Source organism: Harpia harpyja, chromosome Z, assembly GCF_026419915.1.
Source record: "Harpia harpyja isolate bHarHar1 chromosome Z, bHarHar1 primary haplotype, whole genome shotgun sequence".
Classification (NCBI taxonomy): Eukaryota; Metazoa; Chordata; class Aves; order Accipitriformes; family Accipitridae; genus Harpia; species Harpia harpyja.
Genome location: NC_068969.1, coordinates 63,456,512 through 63,481,532, shown reverse-complemented (window position 1 = coordinate 63,481,532; position 25,021 = coordinate 63,456,512).

Here is a 25,021-nt window from a genome sequence, read left to right as displayed (position 1 = left end):
CAATTCCCTTGGGCTAGGAGCTGCTGTCATAAAATGGATCAGTCTCCAAAGCACTGAAAGGACTCACTAAGCTGAACATGTTCAAGCTTCTCACCGTGTCATTATGCTGGTATTTAACAGTGACTCACTAGCAGCATGGCAGTGGCGGCAGCTGCATTAATGCCTGTGACTTCTATCACCCACTAGCACAAATATTTTTACCATTGTTACCTTGAAAATAATGTTTGAAATATGTGAGCTCTGTCTAAAGAAACTGTTGTCTCATTGCATGTCTCTGCTGCAAAAAGAACACTAAGTTTCCCCAGTTTGATACTCTGCCTATCAAATGGAGATAATACTGCTGACTTCCTCAGTAACTCATTAATGCTTGAGAAGCCTCTTGCAAGATTCATTCCCTCAAGCTCTGCAAGGAGGCAGGCAGGCAACAGCAGTGACGCTTACACCAATGCTGCTGATACCTTATGAAAAGGCAGACCTTACTGAAAAGCAGTTGTAGCACTTCAGTGCCCAAGTACAGAAAGTCCTTGATGTTGTTGTTCTGCTTTCCCTCTCACACTCCTCACTCATTCCAGCATATCACACTTCATCTAGTCAGTTCTGGAGCATGGAGATGGTGTCTCTCTTTTTTTCTTTGAAAAATCATTTTGGAAACTGCTTGCCCAGGCCAAAAATAACAAGGAATCCTTGAATGTCTGTCTTTCCCCAGTGAAGGGAATTGTATGGAGCAGCTAAGTGTGTGACACACTGGTAGCATCACCTCTCTGATAAATCCCAGGAGGTTACAAGCTGCTGCAGCTCCACTTGTAAAATCTTTGAGGCCCTAGATGAAGCTTTGTGGTACCTTCCAAGGAAGTCTGCAGCCACAACCGCCGCTTCCTCCGCAGCTCCAGCTGGGTTGAGAGCTGGCACTCGGGTCTTGAAACTCACCATGCAGTGGTGTCTGAACACCTTGTGGGCATGTTTCCTTAGAGGATGTGCTAGTGATATGGGTTGCATCTCCTTCAGTGACCTTTTGCAAATCAGGATGGGAGTTCCCTTAACCACTAGACCAGCTTCCCCTCTTTTTTCAGCACACAGCACAGGTACTTTACTTTGCTATTAGTAATTCATTAAGGATCACAATCCCACCCAGAAGTGGCACTGATCCATTCTTTATCTTTTCCAGTGAAGAGCCTTTAGAGCAAGAAAAAAAATACAGATAAAAAGTTGGGGGGTTTGTTTTCTTTGTTTGTTTGTTTGTTTTCTGGAAAGCAATTTAAGCAAAAGAACATAATTTAAAAAAATACTCAGTTTTGCTGGTGCAAATCTGGTTTTGATTATCAAAATGTCAATTTTAAAGTAAAACATCTCATTTTCTACGTAAAGTCAAACAGTTTTCCGTTTTCATTCATACCAATGCAAAGTGTGGAGAGCTTATTTTTGTTTTCCTCAACTATTACAGAACTATGTTTAACTTTTCTTCAAAAGTCTGCAAGGAAAAAAATGCCTATCTATCTCCACCACATCTATCTAGGACTGCTATAATTACAATATCAGCTGGCTTTTTGTGTGTGTTTTGCATGTTTACTGCATTAAGAATGTAATAAATAGCAGTCCCAGTTCCCCATGGGAACTGTGAAGTATTATTGCAGTATAAAATAATTAATTTGTTATTAATTAATAATAAGCCAGGTCCAGCAAACCCCGTGAGGAGCCACCGGGAGTGGGTGGGGGGGCCTGCAGCAGGGGCCCCCCTGCAGCCCGCATGGGGCAGCAGCTGCCCCTGAGCCCCCCTGAGTCCCCCTAGCCCCCCTCCTGCCAGGGAAGCCCTGCTCCTATTTCGAGGCTCGGAGTGGACACCATCCATCCTTGCTGGCTGAGCAGAGCCCTAACCTGTAACACAGGGGCTGGGAGAGTAATCCTTCACAACAGCAGTACCAAAAAAAAGGCGGGCAGTGGGGGGTCTGTGTGTGTAAAAATCAATGTTGTGCTACTTTGGTCTGCATTTTATAAGGAAAAAACCCCACACCCCTTTACTCATGGAAGTTTTTCCTTGCTTTTTCAAAAGCAACGCCACCACACACCAGTGATTGGGATTGTACTGAGACAGGACAACTGCGCACAGTGTTTCACTGTGTTGACAAAGACAGTAGGGAGCAAACATGCACAAGGGGAGTATCTTCCCTGTGAATAAGTTGTAGGGACTTTGTTCAGGAAGTCAGCAAGTCAGTTTCAGAGTGAGCCTGATTCTCACTTTTAAACTAGTTCCCCCTCCTCATCTCACCCTGGTGCAGACCTGAAGAGACCCTCAGGGATGGTGAGAATTGCATTGATCTTGAATGAAGAACCCACCAAAAGATTTGAGCCTCCTGTGGTGGGCTGACCTTGGCTGGCCAACAGGTGCCCACAAAGATGTTCTATCACTCCGCCTCCTCAAGTGGACAGGGGGAGAAAAATATGACAAAAAGCTCATGGGTCGAGATAAGGACAGGGAGATCACTTAACACCTACCATCATGGGCAAAACAGACTCAGCTTGGGGAAATCAATTTAATTTATTGCCAATTAAACAGAGTAGGACAATAAGAAAGAAGAACAAAACTAAAAACACCTTCCCCCCACCCCTCCCTTCTTCCCAGGTTCAGCTTCACTCCCGGTTTTCTCTACCTCCTCCCCTCTCAAGCAGTGCAGGGGGACGGGGAATGGGAGTTGCGGTCAGTTCATCACGTGTTGTCTCTGCTGCTCCTTCCTCCTCACGCTCTTCCCCTGCTCCAGCGTGGGGTCCCACCCATGGGACACAGTCATCCATGAACTTCTCCAACGTGGGTCCTTTCTACGAGCTGCAGTCCTTCAGGAACAAACTGCTCCAGCGTGGGTCCCCCCTGTGACCTGCCAGAAAACCTCCTGTTCATGGGCCTCAGTTCCTGCCAGGAGCCTGCTCCAGCGTGGCCTCTCCATGGGCTGCAGCTTCCTTCAGGGCACATCCACCTGCTCCAGCATGGGGTCCACCATTGGCTGCAGGGGGACAGCCTGCTTCACCGTGGTCTTCCCCACGGGCTGCAGGGGAATCTCTGCTCTGGCGCCTGGACCACCTCCTCCCGCTCCTTCTTCACTGACCTTGGTGTCTGCAGGGTTGTTTCTCTGGCATTTTCTCATTCTTCTCTCACAGATGCTGTTGCACAGCATTTCTTAGCCTTTCTGAAATATGTTATCACAGAGACACTACCAACATTGCTGATCTGCTCAGCTTTGGCCAGTGGTGGGTCCATCTTGGAGCCGGCTCTGTCCAACATGGGGACAGTTTCTGGTGTCTTCTCACAGAAACCATCGCTGCAGCCTGCCATCCACCGCCGCTACCAAAACCTTGACACAGAAACCAAATACACCTACTCTTAATGCTTCCAGTTTCTGTGATACTTATCCTAAAGATCTTCCCAAGTATAACCAGTCTACCTTCCTACTAATATCCTTTGTCAGATGTCTCTCTGTAGGTGCTAGGGCCTCCAAATTTAACCACCCATAGAAAATAGTCCATTTAAAAAAAATAAATAAAAGAGAAGAAAAGCAAAATTCTAGTCCTATTAATTGCAGAGGGAAAAAGATTGAAAATCATAATTCAGGTGATCACAAAAAATCCCAGCCCGTGTTACTCACTAAGCTAGAGACGTTAGCTGATGACCTGCCCCAAAACCTTCCAAGTCCCAGTCTGTCATTCTATTCGTCTTCTTGTATTTCCTGCATTGCCTACAAATGATCACTAAAAGTAGTAAACAGTCAAGAGAAAATGGGCTTGGAATATTGAGAGGCCACAAAGGAAAGAAAAAAAGCCTGAGAGTTTATATTTCTGTTTTAAATGTGATAATTCAAGATCTTGCACCAAATTGGGACAATTACATCTTTTCCTCTAAAAAAACAACAAAACCTCCAACTCACAGACTGATCAAATAGCTCAGGAAAAGACAGATGGTATTCTCTGCCATCGCAGTTAATAATATGCTGTCAAGCCTAACAACAGTAAACAGCTCCAGCATCAAGGCCAGCAGGATTTCTAGTAAACCTCTGGATGCAAAACAAAGTATATCAGGACAAGTGCCCCGCTTTCTGTCACTGGGCTACTTCCCAGCTGCTGCCTGTTAGGGGTGCCCCCCCGCCATGATTCACATGTAGTGAAGATGTGACCCTTTCACCGTTTTATTCCTTTTGAGCTTTTTTGGAACATGAATGCAAAGAAGCTTATCATTCCAGATTGGGAAAACTGCCTGTTTATACCGCCATGACTTAGAAAGTCTTTAAGTCACGGATTAATGGCACAGCTCAAGGCAATGCAGTGGAGTGGTTTTGGTGTTCATGGCCCATGTGGCCGTGCAGACCTCTTCCTTTGCATTGGTCATGCTTAACAGCACAAGCCCTACCCTGATATGCATATGTGACTTTTGGTCAGGTGAATAGCAAAGCCAACAAGCTTCAAAGAAGCGTCAAACAGGAAAAAAGAGCTGACATGGGGCTTCTGCTTTCCACTGAGGGGCACAACCAGTACTCATGCTGTTAAGCCTCCAGGGAGACATGCTCTTTGCTATGTTCAGCTCTTCATTGACTGTGCAAAATCCAGAGATGTGTTTGAACGGAGCGAAGATTTAAGGGGAGGAGAATAATTTTTTTATTCTTTTTGTCTTCTGGAAATTACAGATGTATCTCCCAACCTTTACCTGTATTACCTGTACAGGTTTACACTTCTCCAGCTGTGTGCTGTATCACATTGGGAACAAAGAGCACAGTGGAAAGCATCTTTCTGTCCACCCATGGAGATCTGTGCTATGATGAAACCTGTAAAACCAGTAAGTGACTGTAATGTAATGCAGGCTAGGGTAGCAGGACTGAGAAATCCTGCTTTATATTAAAAGCTCTTCAGGGCAGCATGCTTCTCTTTGCGCAAGGGTGTAAAGGGCTCATCCCGGTGATCCCGTTGTATTGTGTGGGACCTTCAGATAATGCTGCCATAAAGATAATGAGTGGTTTTCATTCTAGTTCTGTCCTCTTCAAACAAACAGCTAGGAAACCTGGAAAAAAAAAAAAAAGCTAAAAAAAAAAGGAGACAGAAAACCCACTGTAAATCTGGGAAGTTATGCTGAAGTAAGGCAAGGATGAAACAGCTCTGTCAGAGCAAAAGCAAGTTCAACTGGCATGCTCCTTTTGAGGCTCCCCCAGACCTAACCAGGTCTCCCTTCCACCTACCACATGGGCAGACCTTCCCAACCACATGGCTAGGAGAAAGGATGAGATAATCTGCTCTACCTCAGCCAGATGAGAAGAGCCTGCACATAGAGCAGCTTTCCTGCAGAGCAGAGAGGTAGACAGGGTTCAGTAGGTCTCACCACAAACATACCTAAGTTTAACAGCAAAATGAAATCTCTTAGCCCAAACATGCACAGCCAGGCTCCAGCCTCAGTGTCTTTCTTGAGGGTTGCCTTCCCTAAACTCCATGGGGTTTTTGCATGGATAATTTCAGTGACCTTCAGCACAGGGCAATCCGTCAAAATCCAATGTAGTGTAATGCTCCCTGTGTCTTTGCTGTCCTTAAATGTACTTCCTTTCTGCTACACTTCTATTTCAATATTTTGTTGCTAATTTCTGTTCAAACAGTAACAGAATAAAAAGTGGCACTTGGAATGCACAAGGAAAAAACCCAAACAAGATCCTTAAAATGGACAAATCCAACATCAGCATTAAAAATCTCTGTGGATGGAGGTTTCTATGGGTTTTTTTTATGAGGATTTAAATAGAAAATACTTCAAATATATGAGGGTGGGACTTCTTTTGCTACTCAAGCAACAGAACTTTGTCTCCTTCTGTGTACAGATCAGATTTTCTTCCTGTGATATTTGAAGTTACCATTGTCTCATAACCATCCTGATGAATGCAGTAGCCTACTAGCAAAATCATATCAGCCATAATCAAACCACCTTGAGTATCTGTCCTCTTTGCATTTTCACAAGAGGCATGATTAAGTTTAATTTCTCTTTTTTTCTCCTTTTCTGGGTGTGAGTGACTTCTAGGGAGAGAGTTGGCTAAGCCTGCTGTGTGGGTAACCCTTCCTGATTTTTTTTGGTAGGAACATTGGAGGTTTAAGAGCACAGCAAATTGCTGTTAAATGCTGCCCTTGTTAGTGCTTGGGAGAAGCGGGGCTGGGAGGAAAACAGTGGTGTGTAGGTCTGTGATCTGAATACTACTGAAAGTCTGCCGGGGCAGATTCACACCTGGTGCATGGCATCTGTTTGATGCGTGAAGGGCACTGAGTGTGCCGAACCCTGCTCCCAGCTCACCTTCCCACGGCCCATGAGGGAGGGCTAAAAGACGTGTGCCTGTTTAATGCGCACACAAGAAGCCCAAGGGGAGCTGGGGAATAAGTCTTCAGTTACACAGAGGTTTGCTGTATGGTGCAGAGGAATACACTACTCTCCATGACTCAACAAAATAGAAATAGAAAATGGATGGGAATTGCAGCAAGAGATTTGGGAGTGACATAATGGGAAACAAGGGGAGAGAAAGAGCAGAAATCATGGGAACTGATTTTTTTTTAAAAAAAGGGTTATGGTAGGTGTGGAGGAGCAGTACAGAGAAATATGCACTGGGAGCAGTCCTGATCTGTTGAGTCTGCTGTGAGACAGGGGGACAAGAAGGTATCTGCTGGTCCTCCCTGGGCCTGTTTTTAGATTTATACAAACCAATGGAGGTGCATGTGTTTATCCATGCCTGTCTGTCTGAACAGTATGGCTACAGCGGGATTACAACTACCCTAAACAAGTTCCTCAAAACTCCTGCCAAAGCAGGAGCACCTCACCTCCTACTGAAGCTAGACTGAGTCTCAGTGGACTGCTTTGGATGCAAGGGAAAGGGGACCCAACCCTCAGGTCCCAAAGGAATGATTGCATATCAGCATTTTAGGGCAGGATTATCACTTCTGTGCACACCAGATCTGAAGCATGCCTGTAAAAACCACAGAGAGGAACAATTTTCAAACACTGCAGAAGGGAAGCAAGCAGACTCAAATATTAGAAATAGCTGTACACCACAGAGCTATAGCAAGTCATCTGTCGCACGCCCCAATGGCATGAGGAAACGGTGAAGGCACAGCCAGGCACCAGTCTCCGTCATAACCTCAGCTCTGCAGGCACGTGGAGTGAGGACCCCACACCAGCTCTCACCCCAAAGCTTGAATGCAGGACCATTGTGGCCAGGAAGGGCAAATGGCTGAGGTCATACAAATGCTCCAAAAAGGCCATGTAAATATTTTGTTCAAGGAGGCATACACCTTGCTTGAGCCAGGAGGGCTGGAGTTGGCAGGCAGTAACAGCTTCCTACTGCAGATCTGTCTGGGATGCTCTAACACAGTAGGACAGTGGAAAAGCACTATTTCTCTGCAGCAAGCAAAGCAGGAGACACACAACAGCCATCCACCAGCAGCATCCAGGGCTCCACCACAGGTCTGCTCCAAGCCAAGCCTCAAAAGAAGAGGGTAGAAGTTTCTCATGCTGTCCAACTTGGTCTCAGCACCCTCCTCACCACAACTTGCTGGGAAGGGAAGGGAAGGGAAGGGAAGGGAAGGGAAGGGAAGGGAAGGGAAGGGAAGGGAAGGGAAGGGAAGGGAAGGGAAGGGAAGGGAAGGGAAGGGAAGGGAAGGGAAGGGAAGGGAAGGGAAGGGAAGGGAAGGGAAGGGAAGGGAAGGGAAGGGAAGGGAAGGGAAGGGAAGGGAAGGGAAGGGAAGGGAAGGGAAGGGAAGGGAAGGGAAGGGAAGGGAAGGGAAGGGAAGGGAAGGGAAGGGAAGGGAAGGGAAGGGAAGGGAAGGGAAGGGAGAAAAATGGGAGGGGAGAGGAGGAGAGGACTATATAAGACAGACCCAGTGCTCACCAGCATTTGCCCAGGATTCTTGAGTTATATCTTGAGGATCACTAATTGCCAGGGATGGTTCATCTGCACCATCTCATGTGTCAAAATGGTCTCTCCACAGTGTAAGTAAGTACCTGACAAACAAGAGGTCATTGTGCAGAGTGCTGAGCCTCTCCTGCTGCAAACTCTGCCATTTTGACACCAACATGAATTATGAAAACACTCCTGAGGTGACCTCCTTACCTGTGCTCAGCTTCATTATCAATCTTCATTGGTAGAGGAATAGGAAACTTGGAAATTCATTTGTAAAATTCCCACAGGTTGTTGCTGATCCATTCAAAGTGATGTTTTGATCAATCAGTCCAATGATTAGGACAGGAATACATGAGTGGGTACTCAAAGGGTTAAACTGCCTGAGAGTCATATGCTTAGCAGGCAGCTTGGGTAAAAGTGAATTCCCTCTCCAAACAGAGTTTTCCCAAGCTTTTGTTTCCTACAGGACAAAAAAGGAGTGAGCGGAGTTGGGAGAGTGATGTAGGCTGGGCAGGGTGGAATAAAGAGGTGAAGGCTGGGAGGCTGCCACTGAACCACCCCCAGCATCTTCTTCCAGATGTCAAGAGACTTCGGGGTTGAGGACTGAGAAACGTGGCATGATTAACCCCTGGTGTTGGAAAGCAGGAGCTGCCACCCAGGGAGCACAGGCTGACCTGAGGGTTTTGCGTATGGCTCTGAGCAACTGCTTGATTCCTGAAAAGGAAGCTCCTGCACAGACACCAAGAGCCCCCAGCATTCTGGTGGCACATTGCATGGAAACAACAACAAAGCAAAAGGGGACAGGGATTAAAACCAAGCAAGCCAGAGATTCCCAGTGTCTGAATCACAAGTTTAACATCCAGTCTGCATTATTATTTTGTAAATCGCAGGCAGCAAGTCTTGGCCCAGATGGTGTTCCTCCTCCCAGTCTCATTTGTACACTGGGAGTGAGGCTCGGAGAGCAGGGCTGTCCTGTTTCGTCCTCTAATCCCCAGGACACTGTTCCTACAGCCTCTGGACTGTGTGAGGAGGCCAGGTGGTGGACCTGAGGTTGTGGTGGGGTGGTGGATGGAGCCAGGGTGAGCCCAGGGGAGGCAAAAGCACAGGCGTGGTGGGGTGAGAAGGCATGCTGGACGATGGCTCTGGGGACAAATACGAGAGCCAGCCCTGTGCTTTTGACACTTCTTGATTCCAGAGAGAGACAGGGAAAATTGCTTCAGGAAAGTCTCTCTCCTGCACGAGATTTCCTCCTACTGTTTATCCTGGGGTGTGACATGATCCTGTCCTGCGCTAAGATCATCTACACACATTGAAGAGGAAGAGGTGGGCAGGACAGCTTTTAAACCGACCAGAGAAAAAAACGTTGGAGTTCAGTAAGTGCCTTCTAATTTTGGTCCTTTAGAAAAATGAATCCAAAGGATGTAAAGAGATTTTCAAATGCCATGAGTTTCAGCCTGACTTTGGTGTCACTGAAGTCAGCAGGAATTTTACTCCTGATTAACAATGTGAACAGAATAAAGTCGGGACTGAGCAAACCCCACCTTTACAGAGCAGTATTGTTCCTTCCCTCCTGAGCCGAGCAGAGGCATGTTTCAGATAATCAGCCAGAAAGCCTGTGTTTAATGTCAGCCAAAGCGGGGAAAGTATTAGAAGCCTCATAGAAACCCTGGGATGTAACACTGAAACAGGAGGCTGTGTTGAGTGAGGGATGAAAAGATAAACAGGGCAAAGGCAGTGTTCACAGGGACTCTGACAAAGAAAGATAGAAGGAGGGAAAGAGAGAGCAGGAAAGCTTGGGGAACAAAAGGATGGACTCTGCTGTTACCCGTACTGAAACAAATCCTGCTGAAGTCTGTGACAACTGAGTGTATCTCCCTGGGAGCAAATTTGGGGAGGATGGGAACACTTGCCTTTTTTGTTTATCACAGGGGAATGTATTTATGCACCTATTAGGTGTCATAGCTGGGCCACACAGATCTGGGTGCAGCAAATAAGTGCTCTGTCCCAAAATGGAAAAAAAATAAAACCCAAGAAGTGCCCATTGTCAAACCAAAAGGTTGATAGTAGGAAGACCAAATTGTATACACCCTAAAAAAGTAGTGACACTTTCTGACTTAACGTCTATTACTGTAAGATGTCCACAGCCACGTTGCATTAGATGTTTACTCCAATACTAACATTGAACAGTAATTAAAAGAAATAAAATCCAGAGAAGAAAATGCACTGCTTGCCTCTCTCCTTTATATTTGTAGTGGTGAATAGACCTCTAGTGGCAACAGTAAAAATATCCTATCGAGTATAAATAAGTTCTTGGGTAAGAAAATATGCTGTAGATAAAAAAACATCTGAACAAAGGTGAAAGTGAGGAACAGGTACCTTGAGTAATCAAACATAAGATTTTTGCTTGTGAATAACAACGTCATAATTATCTCTGTGTGCTATTAATTGTCCAGTGGTCTTTGCTGGTTTTGAGCTAACAGATGTTCGTTCAGAGCGAACAATGTTCGTTGTGAAAAACAGTGGAAAGTTTCCTCCTAATAGCTGTCATTCATTTTGTGCCTCTTATAATTATTTTTTTGCACAATTTCATCGAGATTAGCTTTTGTTCTTGAAGCTGAAATCTATACCTTTGAAATATGAAAGAGTCTGAAACAGTGCAGAAAATCAGCAAAGATTCAATCCATATTCAGGGCAGTGGGTCAGCATTGCAGAGCTGCCCAGCTGAAAGATTTTGCATACTCTATAAACCCAGAAGAATGAATTGAGGAAAGGTTAAGATAGAAATCTATGTAAAAAGACTTTTACCTCCAACTACTTCTTCTTGCCTATCATTGCAGTAACACATGAGTTTCTCATCAGGAACAGGATTGGCCTATGAATTCATGTCATTTATGGCACTTCTTTGAAGGTAGGCAGTTTATGTGTCCTTTCCAAAAGAGAATCAGAAATTTAAAATCCTAAATCCTATTCATTTTCAATAAGGCACTAGATTCCCAAGAGGTTGAGTTAGCTTTGAAAATGGCAGTGAAGCACCTGAGAGTTTCTGTTTAAACCTCCAACCATCAAAAGTCCATGTTTTGCAACTAAAGAAGAAACACAAGGATTAGAAGAGCACTGTTACAGCAAGAGCATGTGTGGGTTAGGAAAGGGAGGCAGAGTGAAAAGCAAATAGGAAGGGAAGATGGAGAAAGATAATCTAACAGAGATGTAAATACAACTATATATATGTATACACGTACTCTAAATGAAGTGTCCATTTGTGCTGATTTGGCTATATGCCAGGGGATATTGTCTATCACTAATATGAATCACAGATCTCTGCTTTGCTTAAAACCAACATTTTTAGGGTCAGATTACAAACTGCCTCACACATAGTCCTGAAGAAAAGCTCATGCACAGGCCTCTCTAAGCTGTAGTAGGCTGGTGTCTTCAGAAGTGACTAACTGGTCTCCCCACCCTGCTTGTTAATGGTACTGGAACAGGGTGGAGTAGGTGGGAATCAGGTCCTCAGGGCTTTGTGGACAACAGCACAGAGAGTTTTGGACCACAGGGGAGCCCTCATCACTGTTCCTCCAGCTTTTCCTCCTCAAGGTCCCTGGCTGGGTTTCTGGCATCTTCTTCTGTTCAGCTACAAAATCTTTGAATGTCAGAGGTTTTATGTCTGGTACTGACCTCAAAAAACAGATCCCCACCTGAAATAAGGCTCCTTTGTGCTACCAAAGCAGCAAAAAGCAGCCATCTAATAACAGAAGAATAGGCCCAGATTGTCTCCATCAGATTACTAATTGAGATGCTGTGAGAGGTCTGTACTGCAGCATGAACAAATCTTGAAGAAACTGTAATAAGCCCAGCTCTGCATAATACTGCTGTGCTTCCATGGCAGTATCTCAGTACCTCATGCCTTTCATTTTCCTTTTGTTTTCACTGAGATGGGGTAGCAGCAATATTCTTTTTCTCAGGTGGGGAGCTGCTGCACCAAAGGACCAAACAGCCTCATGTGAAAGACCCACAGGTGGAGCAGAGAGCTGAGCTGAGGGGGTGGGTCTGCCCTCGTCCACCAGTGCCACTGTCCTCCCCAATGAGCACCCCAGCCAGAGCCAGAGAGGCATCAGCCACCTGTGGTGGAAGCACCTCCACTTGCAGCTGGATTATGTAAGCATGGTTCCTCAAGCCAGTGAATGGCTACTTGGGAAAATATTTGCATGCTTGAATTGCAGACACGGTCCTGCACAGTATCCTTTCACAGGAGTGGAAGTTTGGTGGTGGTGCCTCTGTCCACGCCCAATAAAGTGCATGAGCTGGATCTCTTTTGGCATGGGAACCAGTGCTAAAATGGGGCAAGCATCTGGGTCCCTAAGTGCTGTTAGCTCAGTTCATCCAGCTGTAGACACAAGGAGTCAGTCTACGCTTTCATTTTAGAGAGGTCAGGTTGCCTTTGCAGCTAGAAAGAGCTAGAAGTCTCTCTCCTTAGTTTTTTCCTCACAGGAGAATAAATCCAGACAGTGTAACCTTGCCCTTTAAAATTTCCTTATGCTTTTTCTTTTGTCTTTTCTGCTGGAAGTTAATATCGCACTTGTCATCCTTGCTGGTGTCTTCTCCCAGGCAATATTCTGGTAGCAGAGCTAGCAGAACCTAAGAGCAGGCAGCCCAGCTCAGCTGCAGTGAGTGCTGCAATACGTGCAACAACAGGCTGCTCTTCTCTTCAGCATGGTTTTTCCTTTTCTGGCCCCTTTTTGCTACTTCTGCAGCCCGAAGGGGTGGGAGTGGAGCATGGCTGCCCTGATAGTGACACCTGAGGGACAGCAAGGTCTCTCAGCAGGCACTGAGCCCCATGTCTCCCTCCTCCTTGTTGGGGGCCAAGTCAGGGAGGATGGGTCTGCACTCATGGGATATCGGGAGTTGGCCAGGGCTCTGCTGGCACCTGACCCATAGGCATCTCCATCCACCTTTGCATGTCCGTCCAGCCAGGGCAGCTCACAGTGCCCATCTGGCCACATGGCACGTGTGTCAGGACTGGCACTTAGCTTAACCCTAGTCCAGTTCTTCTTGAGTCTGGATGCTTGTGCTTTATCGTTGGTCTCCAGTCTTGCTTTTCTGCTCAAGTTATCGCAGCAACAATGGGTCTCCCTCCTCTGTCATGCTGCATTTATTTGAATACCTGCTAGGGGATGACTGCAAGGGAAATAATAGCATGTTCTGGCTTAACTTTGGATACGAGTTCACTCTTTGACCTCAAGGGATCCACATCATGTGCATACGTACGCCAGCCAGAGCGCTGTCACACTCTGAAGGCTGCTGTTCTTCTTCCTCTTACCTCTAACTGTGTCACTATTGATTAATCAATAAAGTAGCCCAGATGGTCCTTAAACTGAGAACGTGGCCTCATGGTGCTAGGCCCCGTACAAAGTGCTGTGCTTCCCTGAATGAGCTCGAAGCAGAGGTGTGGATGAGTGCCTTACAGAGCTGGATTTCAGGCTGAGAGCACTTCATAGAGCCACACAGAAAATCGAGTTTGGAGCCCAAAACCAGTTGTCCTAGTACAGAGCTTGTGGCCGCAAACCTCTTCTTTTACAAAACAAAGAGAATGGACGAGGTTGGTTGAAAGAGCAGAATGAGGACAAGCATTTTCCAGCACCTTTCAGTAAGATTTTTCATGGATAGGACCTCTAACAGAATAAATCTTTCAGGAGCTAATTCTCTCTACTCCCACCCTGATGCAAACTGGGAATGACATAATGCTGTGGGCAGTGGGGGCACACTGGGAGAGCCCAGCTCCAGGTAGCGATAAAACGATCCCTATCCATGGGTATTTTCAAGACCTTCCTGGCATGTATTAGGTAATGTGAAACTGCTGTCATAGCTGTCATTATCCAAACTCAGAAAAGACATCAAAGAGGAGAAGCTGAGTGGACAGCCTGCCTCAGCCGCAGAAAAGGCTCTTTCTCAGAGGGGGTGAGAAACGCATCTGGGCAGGTCTGAGGAAACTCACATGGCCTGCTGCTCTTGCTTTGCAGAGGGGATGGTTTTGAATAGTTTGAAGGATGTGGTGCAGATTGAATGCTCATTTCTTGCTGTCGCAAAGTTATTATTAGGCAATGTGCTCTACTGGGTGGAGCTTATCTCTCCCACCCCATCACTGAAAATGCAAAACCTAGTCAACCAAAGCTTTTAGGTCTGCAGCACAGAGCAGTTTAAGATGTAACTCACTAGGAAGGAGATTTTTTAGGAGGAGGAGGAGGAGAGGGAGATCAAGCAAAATGAAGCCTACTTTTGTTCCACTACTGCCTAAACATCACATTTTGATTTCTCATGTCAAAATGACGTCTGTTACCAAAACTCTTTCTGCTTATTTATTTGCTTTCAAAACTCAAGTCTCAGCTGAAAAGAAATGTTTTCATTCAACCCTAAAGATTTTGTTGTCTCTGAACAATTTTTCCCCACTACTTTTTGTTTTATAAGGGAACAGTCAAACAAGAGTTTTAAAAATTGTCACATGGCCAGTAAAACTGAAATAAGTGTAAAGACCTCTTTTTCACAAAGTTCAAGGCTTAGCAAACTTTCATATAGATAAGATACTGCAAGTTTCAGCATCTCTTGTCCTCTCCCTATCTTTAACTGCATAGCTTATTGGCATATGTTAAAATGCACATGGAAGAGCTGCAGATTCAACAGTGCCAAAGTGATGTAGGAGGATAAGCCCCACTGAGTGTCAGTGGGAGCTCAGAACATCAAAGCCTTCTTCAGAATTTTTAAACCTTGATTTAAATCTGCACCTACCTGACTAAATGTTATGTGGCCCTCCTCACTTCAGAAATGTAGTTGTAACAAAATGAGAAAATAACCCCTCCTTTTCACTACATGCTGTCTGTCTTGCAATATGTCTATTATGTACATATATAGTGCACATCAAACATCATTGCAGGGTTGGTGGTGTCAGATACATCACCATATGTATCTCCAATACCCATATCAGGGTTCTGAGACCTATTTAGGTTTCCAGCTTCTTCAGAAATGTTATAAAGAAATAAGCAAAGAGGTTACCAAGCTTCTCACAGAAACACCCTTTTTGGTATTTGTTTGCTGATAAAAGTTTACTAAACCCACTAGTGTTCATAAACTACTGAAGTCCATGTTTGCACTGTAATAATAATTAAAACATCACCAATGGGAATCTGGCCCTGGGTGAACAAATCCTTGTATGACAATTAATGTAGTAGTGAGGTTTGCTCCTAGAAACAATTAAGATATAATTGGATGAGTTGATCCAGAAAGCATATGGTTTATTTATAAGGAGGCGGAGGGGGAAGCAGCTACTTTCAACATGGCACAAATTAGAGCATGAGAATAGACTACATTACTGCACTCTAATTAATTGAACAGTTTAATGTCTATTTTTAATTTTGTTTTTATCACAGGGAGAAAATTGCCTAATCATATGATTTCACAGCCTCATTTTCACCTCCACAACTCCTTGTGCGGCCAGATGATGCCACCCTCAAATAGATCACAAAGCAACCCTTCATTTGTTGCATGCAACACTGCCACCACTACCTCCCTTCTCCTTGTGGCTTCGTTTGCATGGGGCCAGCTTCTCCTAGCACTGAAATAAGTTAATGCAAGGTAGAGCTCATCACATGGTGACAGGTGTATGGTTTGGCAGCACACAAGAGAGCTAGAGCTGTTGGAGGTAACTTAAAGGATGCCCTGAGGACAGCCAGCTACTGGATTACCCACTAAGCTTTCCTCCTCTCTGCCCAGCCAAAAGTCATCTCCAAAAAGCTGACAGGAAGAATAGCCTGGGGATTAACCTGCTCTTCTGGGAGAGACCCCAGTTCAGCTCTTTTGCTATGCCACGGGCATCCCTCCTGGCTGAGGGCTGGATTCACTGATTACCTTCTGCACTATCCATTGACTATAAAGTGAGGTGACCATGTTAGACTATTCGAAATCCAAAGTTAGGCTAAGATCTGTTTCATCTAGGTCCATTACATTATTTTCTTATATATGAAATCGAAGGCAAAGCATTTCCCTCTTCCCAGCAGTTTCTGAGACTGACAAATTGAAAGAAAGCTCATGATGTACACAAACTCTATGACAATAGGGGCTGTAAAAACACAAGCAAGAAGAAGATAGGTAAGGTCTCCAAGATGCCTTAGATAATTTGCTTGAGGATTGCATACATCCAGAAAGGATGAGGAGGTCCAATGAAAACACCTGTAGTTCCAGTGCTGGGAGGTGACTGACGCTGTGCAAAGACAGTATTAAAGCATGGCTGTAGTGTGAAAAGTGCTGGTCTAAATGACCTCCTAGACTTCCTCCCACCTGTGCTTGGACCTCTTGAATTTAAGAACAGTCTTTTCTTTTGGGCCTGGCAGTTACCCAAAATAGGGCAATACCATTCATAGTGTAAAAACACTCATACTCTTGCAAGAATGAGCAATCAAGCAATACCCCAAATCCCACAGTGAATAATGGTCTGAAAATGAAAGGTAGCTTTCACTGAGAAGAACAAGATGAGCTCACAACACCTGGAAGAGTCTTTATGTTCATGATGGGCAGAAAATAACTGGATTCAAAGAAATTCCCCCCTCTTTGATGTCATCACTCCAGCAAGAAAATGAACTGGTATCGTGAGAAGTTAGGCCTACACCACTGCTGTGGATCAGAGCAGCAGAAGCCTGGTGGCCTCCATCCTAGTCAGTATGCACTGGTTTGTGTCAACAGTGCATAGAGCTAGAAACTGCTGGAGGAGACAAGCTGCATTCGTATTGTGCTGACTTTGGCTGACTGGTATCTCCTGATACCTGACTCAGTACCAGAAGAGCAACCAGAGGTGTGAACAGTAGTGCATTTTGACACTGGGCACTTCAGCTACTGCTTCCTGAATCTAAGGCAATTTTCCAATTGAAAGAAGCACTTACTGTCTCAGTCCTTACTAGAGCCTAAAGAAAACTTTGGATTACTGCAAACAAAAAATTAGATAGAACCTATTTGTCTGTCATGTATTTTTAACTGCTTCTGTCTCCTGCACAGGGTACAATGTAAGGAGGTTATGAAGAGTTAGCTATGCTGGCACCAAACATTTTCCCAAGCAACACCATCAGTTACAGCTTCAGTGCAGTTTTCCAGCCTGGGTTGTTTAAAAGGACAGAAGTCTTGCCTACATGCTTTCCAGGGGTGCTTATTTACAAGCCCAGCAGAGGCAAATTCCAGCATACATCAAAAATGTGATTCTTGAAACATCTGGATGCCTGCAAGATACACTTAATAGAGTCAGTATCCCATTGGAAATCAGGGTTTAATTACTATTGCATCAAGAAAAAAAGCCACCTTTATATATAATTCAGAGCTGAATCAACAACACAGTCTCAGGCTGGCAGGGTAAACTGGATCATCTATAACTTGGTGCATTCTGTTAAAAAAGTGAGATTAAAACATAGGTACCACTGCTTGAAGAAGTTCTGAACTTGAGCAAACTAGTTCAAGTCCTGAAAAAGTTGGAGGTTTCTTACATAACAAATCATCAGCTAAAAGAATCAGCAATAAATAGGTGTCTTAGGCCATATCTTTGGCTGGTAGAACACGCAGACACATCCATTATCACCTTTTCTTTTTTATACGAGCCCTTCCACCTCTGGCTGTTGCAATAAGAATGGATTCAAGAATCAAAGGAATTCATAGGAGCAGTGGGGAACATAAAGCCCTGTATTATACATATGAAATACTCGTGGTAACAGATAGTCTTGGGCAGTCTGTGTAATTATTGGTGAATATTATAGGAAGTTTTGGATCACTGACAAGTAGTAAAAGAAAGTGAAGGAATGACACTTTTAAAGTTTTGTCCCTTTTCAATGCCGAGTGAGTCACTGTACTCTGGCAGTCTATGAAAGTCGCATTCCTGGTTATATTGCTTGGTGAAGAAGACATTCCTAATGTCTTTAGTGAGGTTGGTGAGACCCAAAGCCAGCGTGGAACCTCAGCTATAAGCCAGGCCTGCATCTAAACTCTGTCTCCTTTCCTTACACAAATCTCTGTTCCTATGATGGATGTCTGAAATCAGCATTTTCCTGCATGAGGCAGAACTGAGACATCTTTGCGTGCCTCCTTTTAGGGAAAAGTTATTCAGTGAAACAGATTACCTCAGCATAATAAAAAGTCAATCATCTGCAACAATATTCACGTAAAGACTGTGTTCAACATTTTACTATTCAATATTTTTATTGATTTGAGGGACTTGAAAGCAATTTCAAGAAAAATGTGAATCTATTGCAGTAAATGCAGAGGAGAATGAGAGTGTGATTGAAAGGCTGGAAATCATGACCTGCAAAGACAGACTGAAAGCGTTGGTGGTTGTTCAGCTCGGAGGAGACCAAAGGGAGCAGTCCTCAGCTATGTCCTAGGCTGCTCTGAGGAAGAATGGAGTAACATGTTTTCCACTTCCATTGCAGATGGGACACAAAATTATGCTGTGAATTGCAGGAAAAGGCCTTTATCTCTGGCTTCAGGAAACAAACATTCAAACAGCAGGAATAGCTGAGCCCTAGAATATATGTATCACACCTCCACCTCTGGAGAGATGGAAGAAAAGATTAGACAAACATCCATCTTGGATAACTTGGGCAAGGCTGAACCAGCCTTGAGGCACAGTGATGGAGCAGATACCTCTTCCAGGCCTGTATTCTGTGCTTTCCTGTTTACAAATTGACTTTTTAAATAAATCGCCTTCATCAGAAGATTATTTTAGTCTTAGCTGTATGAATGGGTTACTGACACTCAGATTCACTTCCTCCTTTTTTTCTCAGGCTCATTTGTGGATTTCACATTGCAGACAACCTGAGAGCAGACTTTTCTATCTGTCTGATCACTGCAAGTGTGTCCCTTGTTTGGAGACTGACACAGCTGAAGATGGTGGCCTCAGAGCATGACACATGCTCACAATATATAAGGTGGATGTATTCTGAAGTCTACAAGATCAATCATCACATGGTGACATTACTTCTGCTTAATGAGTTGCTCGGTGTCAGCCTAACCCACAGTAAAAACAAAAGTGAGAGAAGACATCTGCTGTGAGGAGTCTAAGCTGGCCAGCCTGACCCCTCTGCTGGAACAAGCCAAGCATGCTCAGCTGTGAGCTACCACAAGCTCAGCTGGTACGAGGCAGCATCTCCTCAAGCCATGGCTGGTCACATGCTTGAGCCCCAACTATCCTGATGTTACCTCCCCAACTCTATTTACTCATGAAGAGCTTAAAAACCTTGGGGCAGCCGGGTTTGGAAAGATCACACCCCTCTCAACCCTTCAGTGCTGGAGGTCTACATGAAGGCAGAGCTCTAAATTTCACTTATGTTTAGTAGCAGTTAATTTCTAATTAATGAGCCTCTATTCCCCTCTCTAAATATCCTCACATATTTCAACTCCTACTCCCAGGTTTTTTGAGTCTAGTAACTGGGAGTGCCCAACTCGGAAATTACGGGCTTGCTTGCCAACTGCAGGGAAATCAGTGTGAAATCAATAGTTTGAAGCCCTGTGGACTGTGTTCCTGCAATGGATCATTTCCTCTGTGCTGGGCATTCAGATGCAAGATCACACATGGTAATTTAGATAAGAAGGAACTTTGCAACAGGGCCATGTGATAAGAGGATCCAGAAACCAGTGCTGAGGGGACAAGAAGGTTCAGAAGAAGGAAGGGGTAGGAGGAATTTCCTGTTGAACACACAGACACATACACACACACACAGAAAAAAACCCAAAATAGCTGCCTGAAACCCACAAAACATATGGCTTACCCAAAAGCTGATATTCACTTTTACTATTCCTTATGTGACAGGAGGGATGGATGCATATATTGTATGGAAGGATGGCAAACCATCACCCTATCCAAAGGCATTGCTGTTAACGGAAAGATACTTATCCACATCAGTAGTCGTGGTGTTTTTAAGGGCTTGATCTGATTTGTGGCAATTGTTGGATAGGAAAACTTCTGTTCCATCCATCAGTCTGTGTGGATAAGGGCCCACATCCTTAGCTGCTGTCCAAAAGCAGCGTAGCTCATGATCGTCTGTACAGATATGCTTCCCCAACACAAATCTTAGCTGCCTGCCAGCAAAGTTCCCTAACTCTAATTTTGGACTACAGATAGGAGAAACATTCCCAAAAGTGTTGCTGTGGCACTTGGATCAAAATGAGTGTTATCAGGGGAAGGGGGAGGAGGAATCAAACAGCTTTTTTCCTAGCATCTCTTTTTTCTCCTTATCTTTTTGCCTCACAGCCTAAAAAGTTGTAGTTAGAATATGTTTTGGGGGTTTTTTTAAAGAAAAAGATAAGCAGGAAAAAAACACTCCAAAACACTAGCCCAAAAAGCAGAGCAAACATTCTGCTTTGAGATTTTCTTCAGGAAAGAAGTTTGTAGGAAACCACCTTTTTCAGTTCAGAAAAGCATCCAACAATCCCTTCTTTCCCTCCAAATAGAACGTTTCTCATAGCCAATTGTTGTCATGTTTAAAGCAACTTGAAAAACACAGCAGCTATCAAGAACTACCCCAAATGTGTTATTTCTTCTTAAGAATTTCAAAACTCTGAAGTTCTTCTTACACCGCATTTGATACTATCACTATTACTTCATTTCTCTGGCAATAGCACCTAGCAACCTCAGTCATTTTGGCAGATGTTATGCAAACATATAGGTCCATTTACACTTTTTGCATGTCAGCCACTGAGCTCTTCTTTTATTGCTGGGACTTATTTGCATAGCTGGTTACTGTTACTATGCCACCTACCTTTCAGACACCCTTGTCTCAGCCAGATGTCTCCGAAAGCTTGTCTAAGTATAAGCAAGCCAAGACTTGGTTGAATCTCTCTTCAAACTGTCGTACTCCCCAAGACAGTTTTTTTTCTTGCCTCTGGGCTGCCCCTTTTCAAAATTGGATGTACCAAAGCAGATAGATCAAGAGAGCTCAGTTCTTTCTAAGTGCTTGCTGGGCAGTATGTCATTTATATTCTCCTCACTTTTAGAAACCCTTCTCAGGGCTTTGTTTGCTTTTCAACTGCTGCCAAACATTGTCCAGATGGTCTTAATGTCACATCACTGTAGGTCTTTTATTTTCTAGTCTGTGCTCTGTTTTGTCCTTCCTTCCAAGCTAATGTCTCTAGGACTATTTTTGGCCCCTTACTTCATTTCCTCTCCCTTCTGTACATCAAGCTGGGTGAGTCACACTCATCCGTCCAGGAAATCTCATTTATTACCCCAATTGTTTTGGGCTGAAAGGAGGAGAAGAGCAGTCATGTCCAGACAACTTTGTTTGTGCTACCCCAAAGTGGCTCACCAAGGGTTTAGGTACTTAACACCAACTAGTTACTCTGCACACACACAAGGCTGCCCTAAGGCATGTAACAGCACTGACTGCACCTCCAGGAATGTGCTTTGGAGAGGGAGCATCTTGCCAGGACCCTGCAGTTATCACATGCTGCTGTATTTTTTAACAGTACCAGGAGATCCAATTCTCACCTATACACACATGCAAAAGGTAGCCATGTATGCCAACAGAAGACAGTATACAAATGTTGAAGTGCAAACATTCAGCTGATATTGCTCCACATGCAGACCAAATAAAGAAAGATGCACACAATCTTTGGATCTTAAATTCAGACAAGTGGACAATTTGCTTCAGCATTTTCCTTACCAGCATGATCATTAGAAACCTTCATTTCCCTTCTTCTTCTTACTTTCTCTCCTGTATTACAAGGAACTATCCACTCTAAGTATAACTCCACCATAACGATTCCTTTTCCATTCCTTTGGTCCCATTCCCATTTTCAGGGAAGAAAAGTTTTATGACTTTTACTACTTCCTTCCAAATTCTGAGATACCATTTTTCCAAACCTATTGCTTTCATCATTGTCCTTAGTTTTGATGCTGCCCTGTCTGCTCAGTTTTAAAACCAAATCCTATCTAAATATCACATTCCTCCAGAATAGGCAGCTCATTCTCTGGGATGCTACCATCAATATCAGCAAACATGAAGGCAAAGAAGTTATTTAAGCCTCAAGAAACAGCTACTCCCACTCTTCAGAGGTGCAGTAGAGGAGACTTGTGGGTTTTGGAAACAAGGCTGTGCATGGTGGCAACCTAAAGTTGTAGACCCATTTTCAACCCTTAGTTTAACAAACCTGATTCATGAAGGGAGTGAGAAAGATTTCTGATTTAAGAAAGAAGAGTCTGTGTTCTGCCTCTCTTGAGGAAGGACAATGTCAGGTAGGTCTCTCAATTGTTTGCTATCAAGCTCTGAGTAACCAGTGCCACACTCTACCCCCAGCCTCTAGTAACTGAAATGTCAGGTACAATGACTGGTACTTATCATCTGAACTTGTTCCTACTCCATAAATCCATGAATTGAGACAAAATGGCGGAAGGATGATGCAGTTCTTCATTTAATACAATCAATACAGTGTGAAACAATACTCAGCACCTGAAGCTGTGGATGCCTTGTCGAATTTTGATAGCCAGATGGGGTGAATTGGTGTATCCTGGAGAAAGTCTAATGCTCTGCAAGTTTAAACTCTGGGAAGATGGGGCCCATTTGTGTAACTGAGACCAAACTTGTCATCCCTCTTGTTGTTAGCTGGTCTATTGCACTGTAACCAGTTGTGTGAGAGATGTCAGGTTTGCTGAATCAAGCAGTTGGGTGCAGTTCAGAGATGTTCAAACCAGTGCCAACCAACTTCATTCTGGCATTGGAATAACCCCATCAGTGTCATACCCAAGATAGCACAACTACGGGAGCTGAAAACACTTTGTAAATGGAAGAGTTGATTGATAGCACCTCAGGAGTCCCCATATTGTGTTCAATTGCCAGTAGACTTCGTAAGACACAGAGCCAAATTCTCGCACTGCATACCTACTGGTGTAGACAAAATCCCCTCTAATTCCAGAGAAATTACTTTGGAGCCACATACTGCCATGTTAGACAGTTCCCAAGAGGAGAACTTGGTGTTTGCTCCCTCGCCCAGCTCCAGAATTACAAAACCAGCTCACAAGCACTGCAAAAGTTTCAATGGGGAAACAGCCTTTGTGAAGAATGTGAAGAATGAGAGTGAAACTCTTAAAAGTCACACAGCACCTTGCCTGCCCACCAAGATGAAGATCTGGGACCTAACAGCTTGAACCACAGAGATGGCCACAGGAGCTTATCAAAGCCATATTTAAAGCAGAGATATATTTTACAAAATTTAACTTAAAGGAAGTGCAAAAATATATACTTTAAAAAAAAAAAAATCTCTCCAATCCCACCCCCATTTCTCAACAGGTTGTGAATGGTGGGGGAGTACAGTGATATAGGTTGGGGACTGCAGAAACCAAAATCCCCAGGCACAAAAATTGGCCTTGCACTTATTGCTCCCTCTGTCTGTAACACAGCTTTCATTTCTAGAAAGCAGAGGCAACTATCCTGACAACTTTGGTAAAATTCTTAAACTCCAGAAATAGTACTGTTTGGCACTTGGAGCCTCATTCAGGGTCCTGGATCCAACCATACTGGATTCTGTGCCAAGGTTGCAGACAGCCCCACCTACGGAAAGCATCAGTATCAGTGCAAGTGTTCAACACTAGAAAGGCACATATAGACGGGGAAGAGTACAGAAACAACAAATCCACTGGTCAATGTAGGTCAGACAGTGATCTCAGCACGGCAGAAACCCAAGCACTCTGAAGTGGGTTTTAGAAGACTCTGTGGCAAAAAATGTTTAAGGAAGCATTTGGAGGAGAAGAGGGGGCAGTTTTGCAGGCAGTGCAGCAAGTGGGAAAGGTATGGGAGAAAGCACTAAGGTGCCTGTTTAAAAGCCCCCCAATCAGGAGTGTGTGCTGAATGCGGTGTTCAGCAGAACCTGAGAGCCAGGGGAAGCAGCAGTCTTGTGTCTGATGCTAGGGAGAAAAAGCAGCTAATGAAAAGGTGCAAAGACAGCTAAATAGCTAAACAGTCGCTGCAGCAATGGTCAGGACAGAAATTAATAAGGCAAAGTAGTGTTTGTTAAGGTCAGAGAAATGTTTTGGTAGTAATTGACACACAAGATTTTTATTTGCATGGGTGGGTAGAAAAGGCTGATTTTTTTGAGGTGTTATGCAGACTGAATAGGAAAAGTCAGAGCACGGCCTAAATGCACAAGTCTGGTGAGAATCCCAAATCAAAAATACTGATGAACGGTTTTCCCCCCACACTAATAACAATAATAATAATAATAGTTATTATTATTGTTCTTGTTGTTATTTCATCAGTTATAATGGTTACATTTATTCTCCATCTGTCAGGCAGCTGCTGCAGAGCAGGGATCCTCTGTGTATATATAGCTACTTTTGTGACCCAAGTAATTATAGAAATACTTCAGAGTTTTTTTATTCCCTGGGCACCAAGGAGATGACATCCCTGAAACAGCAGGATACAGGTTTGGTCTGTGACTGTGGATCATCGCTAGATTGTTTCCTGAGCTCCTGTCACCACCCTGTAAAGATTAATGTGAGTGGAACGGTAAGCAGAGTTTTCCTCTCAGACCCTCCACTTCTGCTGCTCACAAAGGAGGATGGACACATCCCACGTGATCTTAGCACTTGAGGTAGAGCACACAAGCCTGGCAGGTGAGAAATAAGGGACATGTCATTGCATGTTGATGCACAGTGGATTGGGAGGTCACCAGCAAACTGAGCATGCAACTCCACAGTGCACTTTTCCAGGCACTTTTGAGAACAGTCGTACTTCAACACGGCAAGGCTGACCCTTGGTCAGGGACATCTCTTTGTCAAGAAGTACTCATTTCTTGTTTTCACACCAGCTAGAAGCAGAATACAATGCAAGTGCTACCATTGTCCTACCATGCGTTGAATTCTTTGTGTCAAGTTGCACTCAACCTCAGAAGGCAATGCTCAGACACGGTTGAGTCCATACTACTCATTCCACTTCACATATAGATGCTCAGCACCATTACATGAGGTCCCTTAGCTTAGCAGAAACGCCAGTGGTACTCTATGCTTTTGAAATGATGTATGTAGCGAGTTCCTGAAAGATGCTCAGTTTTTTGCACTCCAGATACCAGGAGCAACAACTCCCAGACCTTCACAGATTTATAAGCCACAATTCACT